This window comes from Eleutherodactylus coqui, chromosome 7, assembly GCF_035609145.1.
Source record: "Eleutherodactylus coqui strain aEleCoq1 chromosome 7, aEleCoq1.hap1, whole genome shotgun sequence".
NCBI lineage: Eukaryota > Metazoa > Chordata > Amphibia > Anura > Eleutherodactylidae > Eleutherodactylus > Eleutherodactylus coqui.
In genome coordinates, this window is record NC_089843.1 from 140,607,655 (window position 1) to 140,630,785 (window position 23,131).

Genomic DNA, 23,131 nt, shown 5'->3' on the forward strand with positions numbered 1-23,131 from the left:
ATATGCACTTTACCAGTAACCGCATTGGTGGGATAGTGGTCGAGACTGTGGACCTATTAGCGTGGTTTTATTCCTTTGGTTTTCGGAATGTGGACAGGATTAAGTGGGCCGTAGTGGGGGGCTTTCTTATTGCGTCATTTAAGGTGAAATTCTTGGACTGCCGCCAGACGGACCACTGCGAAAGCATTTGCCAAGAATGTTTTCTTTGTTGGAGGAGGAGGATGGGGAAGTTTTTGAGGCAGTACATGTCCTGTCCCTGTGTCCGTGGTTATATGCACCCTACCAGTAACCGCGTTGGTGGGATAGTGGTCGCGACTGTGGACCTATTAGCGTGGTTTTATTCCGTTGGTTTTCGGAATGTGGCCAGGATTAAGTGGGCCATGGTGGGGGGCTTTCTTATTGTGTCGTTTAAGGTGAAATTCTTGGACTGTGCCAGACGGACCACTGCGAAAGCATTTGCCAAGAATGTTTTCATTGTTGGAGGAGGACGGGGAAGCTTTTGAGGCAGTATGTGTCCTGTCCCCGTGTCCGTGGTTATATGCACCTTCCCACTGACCGCGTCGCTGAAAAGTTGTCGCGCCTGGGGAACCTAGTAGCGCGGCCTCGCCACCATCATGTCTTTGGGAAGCCTCCGTTTCCACTACCCTGTAACATTGCAGTAGCAGCAGTATAGGCAGAGCCGAGAATTAGTAACATTTCAGCGGTAAGAGTATGCACAAACCCCTGTAACATTTCATTGGCAGCAGTGACGACAGACCCCACTAACACTTCATTTGCAGCAGTATACACAGACCCCAGTAACATTTCAGTAGTATCTGTATAGACAGACCCCAGTAACAGTTCAGTAGTATAAGTAATGTCGAAGCAGTATGGGCAAAGCAGCAGATAAACATTTCCCTGGCAGCAGTGTAGGGAGACCAAAGTATTTGTAACATTTCAGTAGTAGCAGTATAGTCAGACCCCAGTAACAGTAACGTAGAAGCAGTATGGGCAGAGCCCACTATTAGTTACATTTCTGTTATAGCAGTATAGACCTGCCCCAGTAACATTTCCGTTGAAGCATTATGGGCAGAGTCCAGTATTAGTAAAATTACAATAGTAACAGTATACACCAACCAAGGTAACATTTCAGGAGCAGAAGTATCGGCAGACTGAAGTAACATTTCTGTTGCTGAAGTATAGTCAGACCCCTGTAGCATTACTGTGTCAGAAGTATAGGTAGGCATAACAGAGTTACATTTCTGTAGCAAAAGTGTAGGCCAACCCCAGACACAGTGGTGTACCATGAGTGCAGGTGAAGCCCATAAAAATTACTTTGATTACATTGTAGGCGAGGGCCCGATAAATTGGTGTACCGACAGTACAAATGTACCCTAGAGAAATTGCCCATGCCCAACCGAGAGGGCAGGTGAAACCCATTAATCGCTTAGCGTACTGTGGCTTAATTTTTAACTAGGCCTGGAGGCAGCCCAGTCTAAAAAACAATTGGTTCAGGTGGAAGTTTCAATGCTTTAATGAGAATTGAAACAGATAAATATTATTTAGAAAAGTTATGAGCCTTTTGGCCCACAGAAAAATTGCCCATTCGCGGTGATTCGCAGCTTTATGGCTCCCCAGCAAGACTGTCTCACACCTCCCCAGTCCAGGCTGAGTTGGAGGGAGCACTGTAAGAAGATGGTGAGGGAGTACGCAGCTGATTGTACCACCGTCCTCCGTGACGCCTCTGCTCCGTACAACTACTGGGTGTCAAAGCTGGACACGTGGCCCGAACTCGCGCTGTATGCCCTGGAGGTGTTGGCTTGCCCTGCGGCTAGCGTCTTGTCAGAGAAGGTGTTTAGTGCAGCTGGGGGAATCATCACGGACAAGCGTACCCGCCTGTCAACTGACAGCGCCGACAGACTTACACTCATAAAGATGAACAAAGCCTGGATTTCCCCAGACTTCTCTTCTCCACCAGCGGACAGCAGCGCTACCTAAAGACCTTTGTTAATCTGTGTATGATATTCGTCCTTCTCCTCCTCCTCCTCCATGCGCTGAGATATAGATATGAGGGTGCTCTGACTATCCAGCGACATACTGTCTTCCCCCGCCTCCGTTTCCGCCCGCAAAGCATCAGCCTTTATGCTTTGCAGGGAACTTCTCAACAGGCATAGCAGGGGAATGGTGATGCTAATGATTGCAGCATCGCCGCTCACCATCAGGGTGGACTCCTCAAAGTTTCCAAGGACCTGGCAGATATCTGCCATACAGGCCCACTCCTCTGTAAAGAATTGAGGAGGCTGACTCCCACTTCGCTGCCCATGTTGGAGTTGGTATTCCACTATAGCTCTACGCTGCTCATACAGCCGGGATAACATGTGAAGCGTAGAGTTCCACCGTGTGGGCACGTCGCAAAGCAGTCGGTGCACTGGCAGATTAAACCGATGTTGCAGGGTGCGCAGGGTGGCAGCGTCCGTGTTGGACTTGCAGAAATGTGCGCTACCCGGCGCACCTTGCCGAGGAGGTCTGACAATTGTGGGTAGCCTTTCAGAAACCGCTAAACCACCAAATTAAAGACGTAGGCCAGGCATGGCACGTGCGTGAGGCTGCCAAGCTGCAGAGCCGCCACCAGGTTACGGCCGTTGTCACACACGACCATGCCCGGTTGGAGGCTCAGTGGCGCAAGCCAGCGGTCGGTCTGCTCTGTCAGAACGTGCAACAGTCCGTGGGTCGTGTGCCTCTTCTCTCCTAAGCTGAGTAGTTTCAGCACGGCCTGCTGACGCTTGCTCACCGCTGTGCTGCCGCGCGACACCGACTGCTGGCGACGTGCTGCTGCTGACAAGTCTTGATTGCGAGGTAGAGGTTGCGTTGGAGGTGGAGGAGGAAGGTTTAGTGGAGTTGGCATACATCGCCGCAGATAGGAGCACCGATCTGGAGCCCGCAATTCTGGGGGTGGGTAGTACATGAGCAGTCCCAGCCTCCACTAAATTCACCCAATGTGCCGTCAGGGAGATAAAGTAGCCCTGCCCGCCTGTGCTTGTCCATGTGTCCGTTGTTAAGTGGACCTTGCCAGTAACCGAGTTGGTGAGGGCACGTACGATGTTGCGTGAGACGTGGTCGTGCAGGGCTGGGACGGCACACCATGAAAAATAGTGGCGACTGGGGACAGAGTAGCGCGGGGCTGCCGCCACCAACATGCTTTTGAACGCCTCAGTTTCCACCAGCCAATAGGGGAGCAGCTCCAGGCTGATCAATTTGGCTATGTGGACATTTAAAGCTTGAGCGTGCGGGTGCGTGGCGGCGTATTTGCGCTTTCGCTCCAATGATTCTCTTAGCGACAGCTGGACGCTGCGCTGAGAGACATTGCTGGATGGGGCCGAGGACAGCAGAGGTGAGGGTGTGGGTCCAGGCCAGGAGACGGTCGTGCCTGTGTCGTGAGAGGTGGGTTGGATCTCAGTGGCAGGTTGGGGCCCAGGGGGAGAGGCAGTGGCGCAAGCTGGAGGCGGTGAATGGCCTTCGTCCCACCTTGTGGGGTGCTTGGCCATCATATGTCTGCGCATGCTGGTGGTGGCTCCCCGGCTGATCTTGGCGCGACAAAGGTTGCAAATCACTGTTCGTCGGTCATCCGCCGTCTCAGTGAAAAACTGCCACACCTTAGAGCACCTTGGCCTCTGCACGGTGGCTTGGCATGAGGGGGTGCTTTGGGAAACAGCTGGTGCATTATTCGCTCTGGCCCTGCCTCTACCCCTGGCCACCCCACTGCCTCTTCCAACCTGTCCTGCGGCTGCAATTGCCTCCCCCTCTGAAGACTTGTCCTCAGTTGGCTTATCACACCAGGTGGGGTCAGTCACCTCATCATCCAGCGGCCCTTCCTCCGAATCCTCTGTGCGCTCCTCCCTTGGACTTACTGCCCTCACTACTACCTCACTGATAGACAACTGTGTCTCATCGTCATCGTCCTCCTCACACACTGAAAGCTCTTGAGACAGTTGCCGGAAGTCCCCAGCCTCATCCCCTCGGACCTCGGGAACTTTCCAAAGGTTGGGCATCGGTCACGACAAACTCCTCCGGTGGGAGAGGAACCATTGTTGCCCAATCTGGGCAGGGGCCCGAGAACAGTTCCTGGGAGTCTGCCTGCTCCTCAGAATGTGTCATTTTCATGGAGTGAGGAGGCTGGGAGGAAAGAGGAGCAGCAGCCAGAGGATTCAGAGTTGCAGCAGTGGACAGCGTAGAAGACTGGGTGGTCGATAGATTGCTGGATGCACTTTCTGCCATCCACGACCGGACCTGCTCACACTGCTCATTTTTTAATAAAGGTCCACGACGTGGACCCAAAAATTGTGATATGAAGCTGGGGACCGCAGAAACTGTCCTCTCTCCTACTCCCGCAGCAGCCGGCTGCGATTTACCTGGACCAGGAACTCGTCCTATGCCCACACCCTCAATTGGGACTCCGTGTCCTCGACCGCGACCACGTCCACGTCCTCTTCCCCTACCCCTCAGCATGCTAGATTAAAAATCGAGCAGAGACAGAGCGGTGTAAAAATGTTTGTGAATTATTGCCACGCAGTTGGTGGCTGCCAGCGGTAATATAACGCTAAATGAAGCCAGAGATAAATTACAAGGAAGGCTGCACTTAGGCCTGGCTGTGAACTATGCAGTTTGGACGGACGTGAAGTACCACAGGCCACGCAGGCAAATGCACTGGGTCTCCGGTAGCCGTAAAAAGGAATTTTTTTTTTTTAAATCTCCTTATTTTTCTATGCAATGCAGGCTGAGGCTATGCAGTGTGAATTGCACTTTCCATCAATGGGCGTCGGGCAGACCGTGAACTTCTGAGACAGCACACGTATAACACAGAGCGTTGTAGAAAATGTGTGGTTTCTTGGCGTACACTTAGAGGCAGACTGCAGTGAGGCAACGCAAAGTGCGGGCAGAAATATGTTTAAATGAAGGCTGCACTAAGGCCTAGCTGTGAACTATGCAGTTTGGATGGACGTGAAGTCCCACAGGCCACGCAGGCAAATGCACTGTGTCTCCAGTAGCCGTAAAAAGGAATTTTAAAAAAAAATCTCCTTATTTTACCATGCAATGAAGGCTGAGGCTACGCAGTGTGTATTGAACTTTCAATCTATGGGTGTCGGGCAGACCGTGAACTTCTGAGACAGCACACGTATAACACAGAGCGTTGTAGAAAATGTGTGGTGTCTTGGCGTACACTTAGAGGCAGACTGCAGTGAGGCAACGCAAAGTGCGGACAGAAATATGTTTAAATGAAGGCTGCACGCAGGCTCTGTAGTGCAATACAGAGGTACTACAACTCCCAGCAACCACGCAGTTAAATGCACACAGTCACAGGTTGCCTTAAGAAGAACCATTGGGGTTCTTGTAGACAGGATTCTACACTACCACTGTCCCTGCCTGACCAATATTGTCCCTATACTCAAGTACAGACTGCAGCCTGAGAACGCTACAGTCTACACGCCCGATATACATTAAAAAAAATTGTGCAAAAGTGCTCACAGCAGCCACTACAGGTACTACAACTCCCAGCAACCACGGAGTTAAATGCACACGGTCACAGGTTGCCCTAAGAAGAACCGTTGGGGTTCTTGTAGACAGAATTCTACACTACCACTGTCCCTGCCTGACCAATACTGCCCCTATACTCAAGTACAGACTGCAGCCTGAGAAAGCTACAGTCTGCACGCCCGATATACATAAAAAAAAAAAATTGTGCAAAACTGCTCACAGCAGCCACAACAGTAATGCACTAGGTGAGCTGTGGCCCTAAGAAGGACCGTTGTGGTTCTTGAAGACGCTAACACTGTCCCTATAGCAGCAGCAGCATCAGCAGCACTGTCCCTGATCTCTCTTAGCATGTGTCTGTCGTGAGCCGCGGGCGGGGCAGATTTAAATACTTGGGGGTCACTTGATCTCGCCAGCCACTTACTGCAGGGGGGTGGGATAGGGCTGGAATGTCACAGAAGGAAGTTGTAATGCCTTCCCTGTGTTTCTATTGGCCACAAAAGGGCGCAAATTTCTCAGGGAAGGAAATGTAATGGAGTCGAGTGCCGCGTGGTGCTCGTCTCGAGTAACGAGCATCTTGAACACCCTAATGCTGGAACGAGTATCAAGCTTGGACGAGTGCACTCGCTCATCTCTAGTTGAGATCTTTGAATTGTTCTTGTTTGATGGTTTTATTTTTTTGAAAATAGAATTTTGTAAATTTGATAAATCTTAATTGCAATGTGAGTTGAATAACTTACTTCCAACTGTAGTTAAAATATAACTACTTATTTTATAGTTCATGTCAAAATTAACTGGAGCAAACATGAGGAAAACAACTTTTTACTGATCAATATACCTCCAGCTAATGTAAGGAAATCTTCATAAGCATATACTAATTAGAGATTTTTCGAGAAACTCTGATAAGTGGGCAAGAAATGTGTTAAAAGCTTTGATCTGCTGAGATGCAACTTTTTTTCCATAAGGAAACAGCTCCACAGTGTCATTATTTTCACATAATTTACAATAAAATTGTAGTACTACAGGTTCACTATGCAAAAAGGTTAAAGGCATTTAAAAAAAAAATTGCAAGGTGCGTCGTCACTAGAGATGAGCAAGCATACTTGTCCGAGCTTGATGCTCGTTCGAGTATTAGGGTGCTCGAGATGCTCGTTACTCGAGACGAGCACCACGCGGTACTCGTCTCGATTAAACGAGCACTGACCATTGAATTCAATTGAGCCGGCAATACTGCCGGCTCCATTGAAAGCAATAGGCTGCCGCGATCGCGAATGAATTGTCGGGAAGGGCTTAAATATATAAGCCCTTCCCTGCAATTCATCCAGAAATGTGTAAAAATAAAAAAAATATATACTCACCTTGTCCCGGCAGAACGATGTTAGCCCATTGACTTCAATCAGATTGGTCCCTGCGCTGAGCCAATGAGAGGCAGCAGTCACTCACCCATTCATAAATTCATGAATGGGTGTGTGAGTGAGATCTGCCTCTGATTAGTCAGGCTGTGACCAATTAGAGGCAGCTCATTCAGCAGGCGGGGATTTTAAATCCCCGGCTGCTGAATACTACTCACAGCTGTTCAGAGCAGTTCAGGAGGACTGCCGCCGGCCGCGCTGGACTCCGTCTGCCAGGACCAGGTGAGTATATATATTTTTTTATTTTTACACATTTCTGGATGAATTGCAGGGAAGGGCTTATATATTTAAGCCCTTCCCGACAATTCATCCCGCGATCGCCGGCAGCCCATTGCTTTCAATGGAGCCGGCTGTATTGCCGGCTCCATTGAATTCAATGGGCTAACATCGTTCTTCTCTGCCACAGCTGTTACAGCTGTGGCAGTGGAGAACGATCTTAATGCTGACATAATTTTTATTTTTTTATTTTTACACATTTTAGGATGATTTTCAGGTAAGGGCTTATATTTAAGCCCTTCCCAAAAATTCATCCCGCGCTCGCCGGCAGCCCATTGCTTTCAATGGAGCCGGCATCAATGGAGCCGGCTGTATTGCCGGCTCCATTGAATTCAATGGGCTAACATCGTTCTTCTCTGCCACAGCTGTTACAGCTGTGGCAGAGAACGATCTTTATGCTGACAGTGCGGGGGGGGGGTGTCTCACTCTTGCCACTATTGTGGCTTAATAGTGGGACCTGGGAACTTGAGATGCAGCCCAACATGTAGCCCCTCGCCTGCCCTATCCGTTCGTTTCTGTGTCGTTCCCATCACTTTCTTGAATTTCCCAGGTTTTTACAAATTAAAACCTTAGCGAGCATTGGCGATATACAAAAATGCTCGAGTCGCCCTTTGACTTCAATGGGTTTCGTTACTCGAAACGAACTCTCGAGCATCACTGAAAGTTTGACTCGAATAACGAGCACCCGAGCATTTTGGTGCTCGCTCATCTCTAGTCGTCACCTTTTTCCAGTAGGAAAACATTGAAAGCGTCTTGGTAATGATTCAATTTTTTTTACTTACAAGTATTGCTATTGAAACCTAGTCTACTCTTTGTGACAATTTAAGAGATTGTGATGCATTAATGCTGAAGATTAGGATATGCCATAATTTTATCACTGATGATGGTCTTGCCTCTGGGTCTTCCACAAATCCTGAGAAAGAAGAGGCCAGTGTTCTGCTTTAGTGCTACACCTGCTTCACTGCATTTAAGTGCATTTTGGCCCCTTTGCCTTCCACCGTGGAAGGTAATTAATCATAGCCCAATTCTAGTGAATGCAGTGTTGTGGCCTCTTTATTCTCTGGATCATGGTGTTCCCAGAGGTCAGATCCCTACAAATCAGCCAGTGATGTATATCCTAGACATATTCTATCACTTTACAAGATGGGGATAACTCTTTAATTTTTAAGTACTTAGTGGTCCTATGAAAAAAACATATACCTTCTGAACAATGACAGACCATGCCATCAGGATACAAAAAAACCTGCATTGTCACTTATTGGTGAGTTTTTTCTGATAACTGTCTATTTTTCTTAAATCACATAGTGTCTGATTGTTGAATTATGGTGAACCTTTTACTTAATCTTAGCTATAGGTACCTACTTAATGTTCAGATAATTATATTTGTCGTATTTTTCTTTGCCATTTATTTTGAATGTGATGATCACATGCTCTAAACTCTTAATATATCCGAGAATTGTATTAGCCTTTCTTGCTGCTGTATCAGACTGTAGACTCATGTTAGTCCATGATCTATTAGTATACCCAAGTCTTTTTCACATGTGCTGCTTAGCTCAATTTTTCTTGCCCAGCTTTAGTACCTTGCATTTCTTCTTGTTAAATACCATTCTGTTAGTTGCTGCTCATTGTATAAGCTTGTCTAGGTGTTTTTGAATTCTCTCTCTTCTCTAGTGTTAGCTATCCCTCCTAGCTTTGTGTCGTCGGCAAATGTAATCAGTTTCCTCTCAATTTCCTTCTTCAGATCATTTATAAGTCTTCCAATTGGATGTGCAGTCTTTTATGACCACTCTTTGAGTATGATCACTCAGGTAGTTGTGAATCTACCTAACAATTGCCTTGTCAATCCCATAGTTGATCATTTTTTCAATAAGCATTTTGTCAAATGCTTTACTAAAGTCAATATATACTATATCTACTGCCTTCCCCTGATCAACCCAGTCAGTGAATCTGTCATAGAAGGAAATCATATTTGTCCGGCATGACTTTTTTGTTACAAACCTATGCTGACTCTGGTTAATTACTTTTCAAGTTCAAGTACTTGAATGTATGTTGTTTAATAAATTGTTGAAAGATCTTTCCTGGTATAGATGACAGGCCTGTAGTTTCCTGGGTCTACCTTTTTCCCTTTTTTGAAGATAGGGACAGCCTTTGCCCTTTTCCACTCTTCTGGGACTTCTCCTGTTCTCCATGAATTTTCAAAGATTACAGCGAGTGGTTCAGCAATTACCTCTGCAGCTTCCTTTAGTATCCTAAGATGTAATTATTCTGAACCTGGAAACATGAATTAATTTAAATTAGCTAAGTGTTCCCTCAACATATCTCTGCTTATAGATAGCCTCCATTCTTTTATTCCTTCAATAACGCAGGGAAGATCAGTTGCTGTTACATCTACTTTCTGAGAGAAAACAGATACAATAGAAATTTAAAAGTTTACATTCTCAACATCATTTTTAAGCAATTCACCATTTTCATACTGTAAACATCTTATACCATCTTTGACTTTTCTTTTGCTTTTGACATACCACAAAATCCCTGAGCACTTTTTTTTAATTGCTTTTGGGCTCTCTTGCAAGCCTCAATTCATTATTAGCTTTAGCTTTTCGGATACTTGTCTTACAGTTTCTGCAGACTGCATTATATTATTCTTTAGATATTCTCCACTCTTTACATTTGATAAACACATTTTTCTTCCATTTTAGCATCTGTGTAGGTTCTGTGTTCATCCATCCTGTTCTCTTTAAATGCTTCGTAATCTTTATTATTTTAGAGATTGCTAACAATTGTGCTTTGAGAATCTCATTTAGCAATATTTCCACACTATCTTGGACATTTCTGTTCTTAAGAACATCCAGCATTCGATCCTTCCTACCCTTTTTCTGATTCCATTAAAATCTGCCTTTCTGATATCCAACCTTGAGGTCTGAGTTTTTTGAGGGCTTCCTTCCCTTGTTATCTAAAATTCAAGGATAACATAAACACTGCCTCCTAAGGTCTCAATCACTCATACTTTCTCAACTATTTCCTTCCTGTTGGTAAGAATTAGGTCCAAGAGATTAGATACACTTGTTTTCTCTTCTAACTTTTGAAAGATAAAGTTGTCAGGAAGAGCAGATAAGAATTTATTGAACTCATTACTTTTTCCTGAGAGAGATTCCCTACAAATCTCTGGATAGTTAAAATCTCCCACGCTCACTATGCTGTGCTTTTTTGAGAACTTGGTCATCTGATGTAGAAAGAGTTCATCCATATCTTCTGCTTGTCCAGGCGGCATATAGTAAATGCCTACAATGGTGTCTTTTCTGTTGTTCTTTACTTGTATTCTTACCCAGTTATTACATAACTACCATGTTATGAAGCTTAAATCTCTGTAGAGAAGTATGCTTTACTAACATACAACACAATATCTCCTCCTCTTTTATTAGGTCTGATTCTTATAAAAAGGTTGCATCCTTCAAGCTTTGTATTACAATCATATTACACCAATTTCATTTTAGTTTGTAATTGGTGTTATGGTCCCTCCTTTACAAGGTCTCTTCGATATCTCTAATCGAAAAGACTCCTCTATTGAAAATTGCTAGAAAATGCAATTAAATTACTGACTTACCTTTTTACACAGGTTTCTGAGTTTAGATTTCTAAATAACTCACTCATAACAGACATGCGCCCGTGTGACTGTGCTCTTACTGCAGGAAGAAGACGGCCGTGCTTCAGGACGGACGACTCCCCGCAGCGCAGAAGAAAGAACACATGATCGGCAATGAAGCTGGTCACATGTTCTTTCCTCCGGTGCTGCAGAGAGGCGTCCGTCTCCTTCCTGCAGTAACACGGGCGCCGCTGCGCCCGTGTGACTAAGCCCTCACTATGAGCATGTGATTGAAAGTTTATCATAAAGCTCTACAACCATATGCTTAAAATGTTCCCTCCATGCCATGCACACTAAAAAAAATTTTAAAATATGTAATGGGACAATTATGCTAGGTTTGATCAACAAAGCCTTAATTCGTTCCCTCTTTTTTCTTGCCTTTCACATAAGTTTCCAACAGTCACTTGATTTGAATGCTTGCTCTTGTCCACCTAATCAGAAACTCACCTATGCTGTTTACATATTTATGAAAGGGTTATACTACTTATTTTAAATATATAGCAGAAATACTGTAGTAGTAGCAGTGGTAGTAGGAATTGGTAGTTTTAATAATAGTTGGTGGCAGACGACAGGTTTCCATCTCCTTATGATTTATAGCAGGGGTGTTAAACTCATTTTCACCGAGGGCCACATCAGCCTTATGGTTGCCTTCAAAGGGCCAATTCTAATTGTAAGACAGTAAAGTAAAAGTAAACCCCACAGTGGCCCGATTGGTAATAAGGTCCTCCATAGTGGCTAGTGATGCACACCATTCTGCTTATACAGACGCACACCATTCTGCGCATACACATGCACAGACGCACACCATTCTGCTTATACAGATGCACACTATTCTGCGCATACACATGCACAGATGCACACCATTCTCCTTATACAGATGCACACCATTCTGCGCATACACACGCATACACGCACACCATTCTGCTTATACAGATGCACACCATTCTGCACATACACACGCACACCATTCTGCTTATACAGACGCACACCATTCTGCGCATACACACGCACAGACGCACACCATTCTGCTTATACAGACGCACACCATTCTGCGCATACACATGCACAGACACACACCATTCTGCTTATACAGACGCACAGCATTCTGCGCATACACACGCACACCATTCTGCTTATACAGACGTACACCATTTTGCGCATACACATGCACAGACACATACCATTCTGCTTATACAGACGCATAGCATTCTGCGCATACACACGCACACCATTCTGCGCATACACACGCACTCCATTCTGCGCATAGACGCACGCCATTCTGCGCATACACACGCACACCATTCTGCACATATCCGTACAGACACACACACACACATATACAGACACACACACATATATACAGACACACACACACACATATACAGACATACACACACATATACACACACACATATATATATATGTATATATATACAGACACACACACAAAGATCCCACCCTGTAGCTGCTCCTCCTCAACGTCGCTCTTCTTGCTGCAGAGATCATGTTCTCTGCAGTCTTCTTCCCTCCTCCGCGGCCGTTGTCAGTCTGCTATCGGCACTCCTCTATTACTGTCTGCACTAGACAGAACAAGCCGAGAGAAGATCATCTACGGACAGCAGCACGGAGGAGTGAGGGAACTTACTGCACAGCCGGCGGGCCACGGAAAATGAGGCGGCAGGCCGGATTCGGCCCGCGGGCCTTGTGTTTGACACCTGTGATCTATAGTTTTAGCTTTATTTTATTGGCATATGACAAAGTTTTTTGCTTAAATAGATTACAAAATCAGTAATATATAAGGAATATGTGATAATAGATTAACTCAATGAGCTCTATAAACTGCCGAAGCCATTTAAAGGTGTATATTGTAAGGAATGTTACATTTGATTTGGCTAGAAAATATGTGAAGATTGTGTTATTGTAGTATCCTTTCATAAAGATGGCATCTCAATTTTGTATTCAAACACTGTACATTTAATGTAGATTGTAGTAATAATGCAAAAATAATGCAAAGACAATGTAACCGAAATAAGATCAGTTTCCTTATATTGGATTGTATAGATTAATTTGCTTTACAGCCTTTGTTTCAAATTATCTGAAGGTCGTTCTGTGCTGTTGTCACGCAGAAAATGATGGGTTCATACCTCTATGCATACATTATCAATAGTCAATGAAGTGAATTATTTAATTAAATGAAATATTCCTTGGGAATTATCTTTCTTTTTTCCTAAGACAGATATTGTGTATTCTACCCAAACAAATGAACATGTTCACTTTTAAAAACTAGCAATATAAATTTATTTACAGAAGGATTTATTTATTTGATATTTGAGTATGGTTTGATATATTCATTTGTTTAAAATTCTTCACATCACTTGGTGATAAAACATCTTATATAATATAATACAGTATGAAAAATGAAGAAGTAAAGAAACAGTATCCATCCAAATGAAAATTTTGCAAAAGTCACTATTAAGTTCCCTACTAAACAAAAATTAGCACCACAGATATGAATTAGCATTAATTTTACTCAGTTTCACTAGCACAGATGTTCATGACATCTATGCGATAATCATAAGAGAAGTGAGGATGTTGAAAGATCTTGTAGTGTCAAGAGACACTCTTCCATGTGGTCCTGGAAGCTCCTGCAGTGGTCATGTACTATTTTTCATTCACATGATCACTGCACTGAGAGAACTTTATACATTTCTGGTGATATAAAAATAAATAATCATGATAAATACTATTTAGAATTGCTAAATTACAGTTTCTTAAATGGTCAGAAAGACATGAACCCATCTTTGAATTCCTATGTTGATGGTACTAAAAGGGTTAAGCTGTGCTTGCCGGTTTTTTTGTAAAGGGCTTGTTATAGACAAGGTTTATCATATAGAGTATTGTTTGACTTCTTTACACCTTTATCTTAGCTACAGCAGTTCGCAAAAGTTTATTTATGTGGATGTTATCCTTCAAATTGTTACATCCCTGCCCTTTAATGTGACATAGACTGTGGCTGGTATTATTTTATAGCAAGATTCAAACTGTGAACAGATTCATTATTTGTAAAAAGTTGAAACGACTTGTAAGTGACAAAAGCAGACATATGCTTCAGTGTTAAATTCTACACTTTTAATTATATTTCTAACTTTTTATTTGATGCATCATCGCATTAATGACTGAAACAGTGTTTGCGATTCTGGCATTCTAAGCACTCTATCAGAACTATGAATACACTCATTACTGCGCAGCGAAAAAATACCATATTACTGTTAATTAATTACTATGTTTTTTCCTCATTTGTTTCCATATGATTGTGTAAAAAATTGTTTTGATTTTTTTTAACTATTTGCATAGATGTGTGCATTATTTAGGAAATGTTAGAGTTGCAATTGCAACATATTATGTAGAAAAGAAAAGCAAAATACAATGAATAATGAAATTCTGGTTGGAATCATATAAGGTTTTTGGAGCATTCCTGGTACTGAACGTTTTTTTTCATACTGCTGTGGCCAAATGGAGAGGAATAGACATTGATAATATATGACTATTGTGTAGCATCCAAAGTAAAAATCTCTGCTATTTTTACTTTGTATAGAGCTTCTACAGCAAAACTATTAATTAATTGTACCCTGTCTTCTGACTTTAATATATATAACAGCACAAGACAGGACTGCCCACTCTCTCCTTCCCTTTTTATAATTACTATGGAAACATTGATTCAAAACAATCAACTAGACAGAGGAGATCAGAGGGTTGAGGGTGATTTCACTCACTCCACAGCAGTATTTACTGATGACCTACTACTGATTGTTTCTAACCCCAAATCAGCCATTCCCCCTATACTATACATCTTCAAACAATTTTGATTCATATCTAAACTTAAGATAAACTATTCAAATTCTGCAGTTCTTAATATATCAGCACTGGTGCATGAGGTAAAGAATCTCTACAAATTTCTCTCTTTCATGTAGCCAGAACAACATAAAATACTTGGGTATTCTTTTAACTAAGTTTCCCAATGATCTCTATTTAGCTAATTATCTCCCCTTGATCGCGAAAATCAATACGCAACTTAACACCCTCAATTTTTCCTCACTTGCCTGGATGGGAAGGAAGAATTTCTTAAAATCTTATATTCTTCATCAGTTGCTATTTACCTTTCATACAGTCCCAATTTTTATCCCACAATCCTTGTTTAATAAAATCAGACATGTTTTCTTTTGGAATGGCAAAAAAGAAGACTTCCATATAGATTGCTGATACTCAAACCTTGTGATAGTGGTATGGGTTTACCAGATCCTTTTTACTACTACAAAGCAGTGCATCTGAGTAGGTGGTTATATCTTTCCAGGTTGTACAAAAACCTTTTACATATATCTCAAGAAAAAAGCTTTTTGGGTCACCATCACTTGGGTTTTTTATGCTAACCAGCAATAAACTCAGCTTATAAACATAACATTGGGCCTCTTACCAAAGGAACTGTTTCAATATTTCAACAATGTATAGCCTCTTTAAACCTCATTAGATCAATTTAATTACTGGCACATTTAAGCTTCCTATCGTTATACTTAAACATTACACAAGTATGATTGATCAACTGGAAAAACTGGCCCCATGTCTCAGTGATTGAATTCTTTAAAAATAGGACATCCCCAGATTCTTTCTCCCTACCACTTGCTCAGGAAAGATACTTTATTAACTTTCTCTACATCTCAATGGATCATTGTTCAGGGTCAATGTAAACAATTTTTAGCCAAATTTAGCACTCTTCATGAACCTCCTTGGTTAGAAACATATTTACTTCTGCCATACTTTCCATCAAGACTGATCTCTAAATAGTGTGGAAGCCTCTTACACCAGGCTTCTCCTCTTAAGCCAATTTTATTATGGCTTTAGAGAGAGAACTTGGAACCTCTTTCTCAAAAGAAACTACCTCCTTTATCCTAAGACACTCTCACAGCTTCTCCAGGTGTGTGAAAATTAAGGAGAACTCTTTCAAAACCTTGTCTAGATGGTATCATACTCTAGACTTCTTGTATAAAATCAATCTTATTCCTGCTGACAAATGTTGGATGTACTGCTCTAAGATTCAGGGTTTCTGGAACACTAGCTCAAACCCTATGAAACAAATCACTAGTAGAAAGATTCCTCTAACCCCATCTCTCATACTTCTATGGTTGCCCACAAAATCCTTTCACCCAAGATAAAATGATTTACCAACACAAATGATTACAGTAGTAAAACTCCTAATTCCAACCAGATGGCAAGACCTTGAACTTGACCATATCTGTAGAATGGATACTTAAAGGGGTTGTCTCGAGGCAAAAGTGAATTTTTTTTTTTTGCCCAGTCCCCCTTCTAAAGCAAACATTACTATGCACAAGTGTAAATGGCTTTTAATGATGGTTTCCACTCACCATTCTAGCGTTTCAGCAACTTATAAAACTTCTTCCAAAGATGGCCGCCGGTCCTTTCCCAGGGATGCACCGCGGTTTTCTCCCATGGTGCACCGCGGGTCTTCTCCCATGGTGCACCGTGGATGTCTTGCGTTCCACTGCCGATTACAGCCACCTAATTGGCTGATCGGCACACATGACGGGGCGGAGCTACGTGATGACGCGTAGAAGCGGCGGGGCCAGAACACCGCACGTGCCCGGACCGACCAGAAGGGAGAAGACCCTTCTGCGCAAGCGCGTCTAATCAGCCGGTTAGACGCTGAAGTTAGACGGAGCCATGGAGACGGGGACGCCAGCAACGGAGTGGGTAGGTGAATAACTTCTGTATGGCTCATATTTAATGCACGATGTATATTACAAAGTGCATTAATATGGCCATACAGAAGTGTATAACCCCACTTGCTTTCGCGAGACAACCCCTTTAAGTCTGTTATTTCATATTGAATATACTTGTAATTTCCTTGCTCTTTGAAGTACTTCATCTATTTTCCTTCTAATTTGAAAGAACAAAATATACCTGAAGCACAGGTATTGAGCAATCAATAATTTAGCCAACTTTGGTCAAAATTGCCTTTCACCTTCGATGTCATTCTTAAATTTTACATTTTGATCTAAATAAATTAACTCTTTACAGTCCACAATTTACATAAAAATGCTTATACTTTTGGTGTCTATATATTGTTATAAATAAAGATTTGTTAAAAATATATATTTTAACTAAATGATTTAGAATGAGTGCTCATTGGATTTTGAAGAAAATCTGTAGCAGTAATCCACAGATAAAATTTGGATTTATGCCGCAGTTTGATATGTAGATGCACACATAATTTAAGTTAATCAAAAATCAATAGAGCTACTCTGCTGCTTTTGAGTGCAAATCCACATAAAAAATGAACATACTATGGATCCTAATATGCATGCAATGCAGACAGAATGCTTGTGGGATTTTTCTGGAGTTAGACACACAGGGGGAAATTTACTAAGCCCGATACTTCTTGCGCTAGGTTTGTGCAGAAATTTGTGACTTTTTTTTTTCAACAGAAACTGGTGTAAAGTAGGTTGTTAATTTGCCCCATAATCTGTGTCTAAATTCTGGCAGACTCCACAACATGTAAATATGGTGTAAATAAGCAAATCTACAATAGCATATGCCTGAAGTTCAGTCATTCAGCTTCATAAAGTGCGCTCAGATGTAAATAAGAATATATTTTCATGCTGTTTTTTTAAAACAGTTTTGCTGTGATTTTCACAAAACAGCATAAACAACATAGTGGCTCTGTAAATATTGTGACCAAACCACAACATGTGAATTCACTGAACGTTTAAACGGTCGCTGATTTTTCAAGCAATTTGTGTTACTATAATAGCCAATATAACTAACAAAATGCAAATCCATTTGTATACTTAAAATACATTTGCTGAAAAATCCCACTAAATTGCTTTTCACTGAGGATCTCCAGTTCTTCTAGTTTTTTATACACTGTCTACTGCCAAGTGAAGTCCATCTCTAGCAACATAGATAACAGGACGTATAGGAGGGTGACTCATGCTGCTCATAGAAGTTTATGGAGAGAAGAAGACAGGGGGAGAAACAGGAGGTAGAGAGACTCACACACATGCTGCAGTAACTAGTAAGTGCTTACTGTCTCTGACAGCTACTGAACTCATATTCACACCGCTCAGCAGTGCTGTGTAGTGTCCTGCAAGATGTTTGCTACAAAGAGCAAAGAATATATTCTGCTATTGTCTCTGAGCACAGTGTAGCAAGACATCATAGAAGCGGTCTACACCCACCAATTTAGGGACATCTGATAATTAGATTAGCCTATAGAGAGGAAAAACTGGTGATAAATGGATACAAGTCATATACATACTGGTGTACCGTCTTACCGATGCTGGATAGGAGCTGTGTGGGACCGGATAGTAGTCAGGAGGAAGCTGGAGGTCGTCAGCAGGTAGTCACAGTTGCAGTACAATGAATGAGGCGCAAGGTGTAGTCAGATGGAAGCCAGGAGTCATTATCAGGTAGTCTTGAAGAAATAGTGAAGGAGCAGGTAACGTTGAGCTTGACCAAACAGAAGCAGAATAATCATGCAAGGAGTCAGTGGCAGGACCAAGCTCTTATAGAGTCTCCATTAGTGGCAGGGCGGGGCCAGAACAGAGAGGCTGGAACTAGATTAGTAGGGAATACAGAACAAGGCTAGGTTCCAGCAAAAGAACTGTCCAAGTCCTGGATGGCCTAGTGGAGAGAGCTGCCATGGATTCGAGCCCTGACACCTGGAAATATTGTTATTCCTCATGTACACACACATGACTGCTTATTCTTAAAGGTCATCTGAACAGTAAGGTACACTTTAAGCATCTATGAGTTAGTTTTAAAAGTGGTAATAATGTATTGTAATAGCAGAATTAAACATATGTGTATTTTAGCATATACAGATGTGTATATTAGCATATCCATCCTTCAATTTGTAAGTAAATATTTTTAAATCTTACTAGTGCCCTGTTTTAGTAATTAAACATCAATGAAAATACTAAATAACAAAAACATGCAACAGCGCATAGAACCAACTAAAACAACTTACCGTATATACCGGCGTATAAGGCGACGGGGCGTATAAGACGACCCCCCAACTTTCACCTTATACGCCGGTATTACAGTGGAGAAAAAAAAAATCAGTACTCACCTTCCCCGGCGTTCTGTCGCGCTCCGGCAGGATGTCGCTCGCTCCTCGTCCCCGGCGCAGCATTGCTTTCTGAATGCGGGGCTTGAAATCCCCGCCTCCAGAAAGCTAATACACACGCCGTCAGTCAGTTACAGCCATTCAATGACAGCATTGAATGGCTGTGATTGGCTGAAGGCGCACGTGGCTTCAGCCAATCACACTATTCAATGACATCATTGAATGGGTGTGATTGGCTGAAGCCACGTGCGCCTTCAGCCAATCACAGCCATTCAATGCTGTCATTGAATAGCTGTACCGGCTGACGGCGTGTGTATTAGCTTTCTGGAAGCGGGGATTTCAAGCCCCACATTCAGAAAGCAATGCTGCGCCGGGAACGAGGAGCGAGCGACATTCTGCCGGAGCGCGACAGAACGCCGGGGGAGGTGAGTAATGATTTTTTTTTTTTACACTTTTTTTTTTTGTATTACCGGCGCATAAGACGACCCCCGACTGCAGAGCAGATTTTTCGGGGTTCAAAAGTCGTCTTATACGCCGGTATATACGGTAATTATCTTATATTACTTAATGGAATTTTCTAGGGACATAGTCTCTAGTAAACTTAACTTCCTGATGTAGGAAGCCGGCCATCACATCCGTGACAAAAGGGCCATGTGACCACTGCAGGCAATCACCAGCTCCCTTCAGCCAGTGAATAGCTGCGACACTCACGTGACCCAGTGTTGGGTTGTCATCACTCCTCTCCAGTAAGTGAAGTTTAGCAGGAACCAGAGAGTCAGCAAGATTGCAATGGTGCAGGGGAACATGGAAGGGTGAGAATGAGCTCTGTTATTTCACTAAAATAGACCGAAGAGGTTTTTGAGCTATGTCACTGGATTACCACTTTAAAAAGAATTAGACTACCAGTTATTTTATCAAGCAGCAAATGTAAGATGCTTTTAAGTTTAATTTTAATTAAAATGCAAGTTTCATGTTCCCGGAGGGGCTAATGCATGTATATAAAAAAATAGTCTTTGGTTTTAATGGCATTTTTTTCTTATTATGATTAACACTAGAGATGAGCGAGCACCAAAATGCTCGGGTGCTCGTTACTCGGGACGGAATTTTCGCGATGCTCAAGGGTTCGTTTCGAGTAACGAACCCCATTGAAGTCAATGGGCGACCCGAGCATTTTTGTATATCGCCGATGCTCGCTAAGGTTTCCATTTGTGAAAATCTGGGCAATTCAAGAAAGTGATGGGAACGACACAGCAACGGATAGGGCAGGGGAGGGGCTACATGTTGGGCTGCATCTCAAGTTCCCAGGTCCCACTATTAAGCCACAATAGCGGCAAGAGTGCACCCCCCCTCCCAACAACTTTTACTTCTGAAAAGCACTCATTAGCAATGCATACCTTAGCTAAGCACCACACTACCTCCAACAAAGCACAATCACTGCCTGCATAACACTCCGCTGCCACTTCTCCTGGGTTACATGCTGCCCCCCCCCCCTGCACGACCCAGTGTCCACAGCGCACACTAAAGTGTCCCGCAGCAGCCTTCAGCTGCACTCATGCCACACGCTGGCCTCATAGCCACACCACCCTCATGTCTATTTATAAGTGCGTCTGCCATGAGGAGGAACTGCATGCACACACTGCAGAGGGTTGGAACGGCTAGGCAGCGACCCTCTTTAAAAGGGGCGGGGCGATAGCCCACAATGCTGTACAGAAGCAATGAGAAATTTAATCCTGTGCCACCGCCATCAGGAGCTGCATACGTGGGCATAGCAATGGGGAACCTATGTGCCACACACTATTCATTCTGTCAAGGTGTCTGCATGCCCCAGTCAGACCGCGTTTTTTTATAAATAGTCACAGGCAGGTACAACTCCGCAATGGGAATTCCGTGTGCACCCACAGCATGGGTGGCTCCCTGGAACCCACCGGCTGTACATAAATGTATCCCATTGCAGTGCCCATCACAGCTGAGGTAACGTCCGATTAAGTGCAGGTGGGCTTCGGCCCACACTGCATGCCCCAGTCAGACTGGGGTTCTTTAGAAGTGGACACATGCAGTTACAACTCCGTGTGGACCGACAGCATGGGTGGGTGCCAGGAAGCCACCGGCGGTACATAAATATATCCCATTGCATTGCCCATCACAGCTGAGGTAATGTCATGTTTAATGCAGGTGGGCTTCGGCCCACACTGCATGCCCCAGTCAGACTGGGGTTCTTTAGAAGTGGACACATGCAGTTACAACTCCGTGTGGACCAACAGCATGGGTGGCTCCCTGGAACCCACCGGATGTACATCAATGTATCCCATTGCAGTGCCCATAACAGCTGATGTAACGTCAGCTTTAATGCAGGTGGGCAAAAAATTAATTGGATTACACTGTAGGCGAGGGCCCCAAAAAATTGGTGTACCAACAGTACTAATGTACGTCAGAAAAATTGCCCATGCCCAACCAAGAGGGCAGGTGAAACCCATTAATCGCTCTAGTTAATGTGGCTTAATTTGTAACTAGGCCTGGAGGCAGCCCAGTTAAAATAAAAATTGGTTCAGGTGCAAGTTTCAACGCTTTAATGAGCAGAAAAATTGCCTGTTCGGCGTGATTACGTCAGGTTTCAGGAGGAGGAGCAGGAGGAGGAGGAGGAATATTATACACAGATTGATGAAGCTAAAAGGTCCACGTTTTTGATGGTGATAGAGAAGAATGCTTCCATCCGCAGGTGCAGCCTACGTATTGTTTAGGTATCGCTGCTGTCCGCTGGTGGAGAAGAGAAGTCTGGGGAAATCCAGGCTTTGTTCATCTTGATGAGTGTAAGCCTGTCGGCACTGTCGGTTGACAGGCTGGTACGCTTATCTGTGATGATTCCCCCAGCCGCACTAAACACCTTCTCTGACAAGACGCTAGCCGCAGGACAAGCAAGCACCTCCAGGGCATACAGCGCGAGTTCAGGCCACGTGTCCAGCTTTGACACCCAGTAGTTGTAGGGGGCAGAGGCGTCACAGAGGACGGTCGTGCGATCGGCTACGTACTCCCTCACCATCCTTTTACAGTGCTCCCGCCGACTCAGCCTTGACTGGGGAGCGGTGACACAGTCTTGCTGGGGAGCCAGAAAGCTGTCAAAGGCCTTAGAGAGTGTTCCCCTGCCTGTGCTGTACATGCTGCTCGATCTCTGCGCCTCCCCTGCTACCTGGCCCTCGGAACTGCGCCTTCGGCCACTAGCACTGTCGGATGGGAATTTTACCATCAGTTTGTCCGCCAGGGTCCTGTGGTATAGCATCACTCTCGAACCCCTTTCCTCTTCGGGTATGAGAGTGGAAAGGTTCTCCTTATACCGTGGGTCGAGAAGGGTGTACACCCAGTAATTCGTGTTGGCCAGAATGCGTGTAACGCGAGGGTCACGAGAAAGGCATCCAAACATGAAGTCAGCCATGTGTGCCAGGGTACCTGTACGCAACACATGGCTGTCCTCACTAGGAAGATCACTTTCAGGATCCTCCTCCAGCCATACACGCTGAAGGGATGACAGGCAAGCAGCATGGGTACCCTCAGCAGTGGGCCAAGCTGTCTCTTCCCCCTCCTCCTCATCCTCCTCATGCTCCTCCTCCTCAATGCGCTGAGATATAGACAGGAGAGTGCTCTGACTATCCAGTGACATACTGTCTTCCCCCGCCTCTGTTTCCGAGCGCAAAGCGTCTGCCTTTATGCTTTGCAGGGAACTTCTCAAGAGGCATAGCAGAGGAATGGTGACGCTAATGATTGCAGCATCGCCGCTCACCATCTGGGTAGACTCCTCAAAGTTTCCAAGGACCTGGCAGATGTCTGCCAACCAGGCCCACTCTTCTGTAGAGAATTGAGGAGGCTGACTCCCACTGCGCCGCCCATGTTAGAGTTGGTATTCCACTATAGCTCTACGCTGCTCATAGAGCCTGGCCAACATGTGGAGCGTAGAGTTCCACCATGTGGGCACGTCGCACAGCACTCGGTGCACTGGCAGATGAAACCGATGTTGCAGGGTGCGCAGGGTGGCAGCGTCCGTGTGGGACTTGCGGAAATGTGCGCAGAGCCGGCGCACCTTTCCGAGCAGGTCTGACAAGCGTGGGTAGCTTTCCAGAAAGCGCTGAACCACCAAATTAAAGACGTAGGCCAGGCATGGCA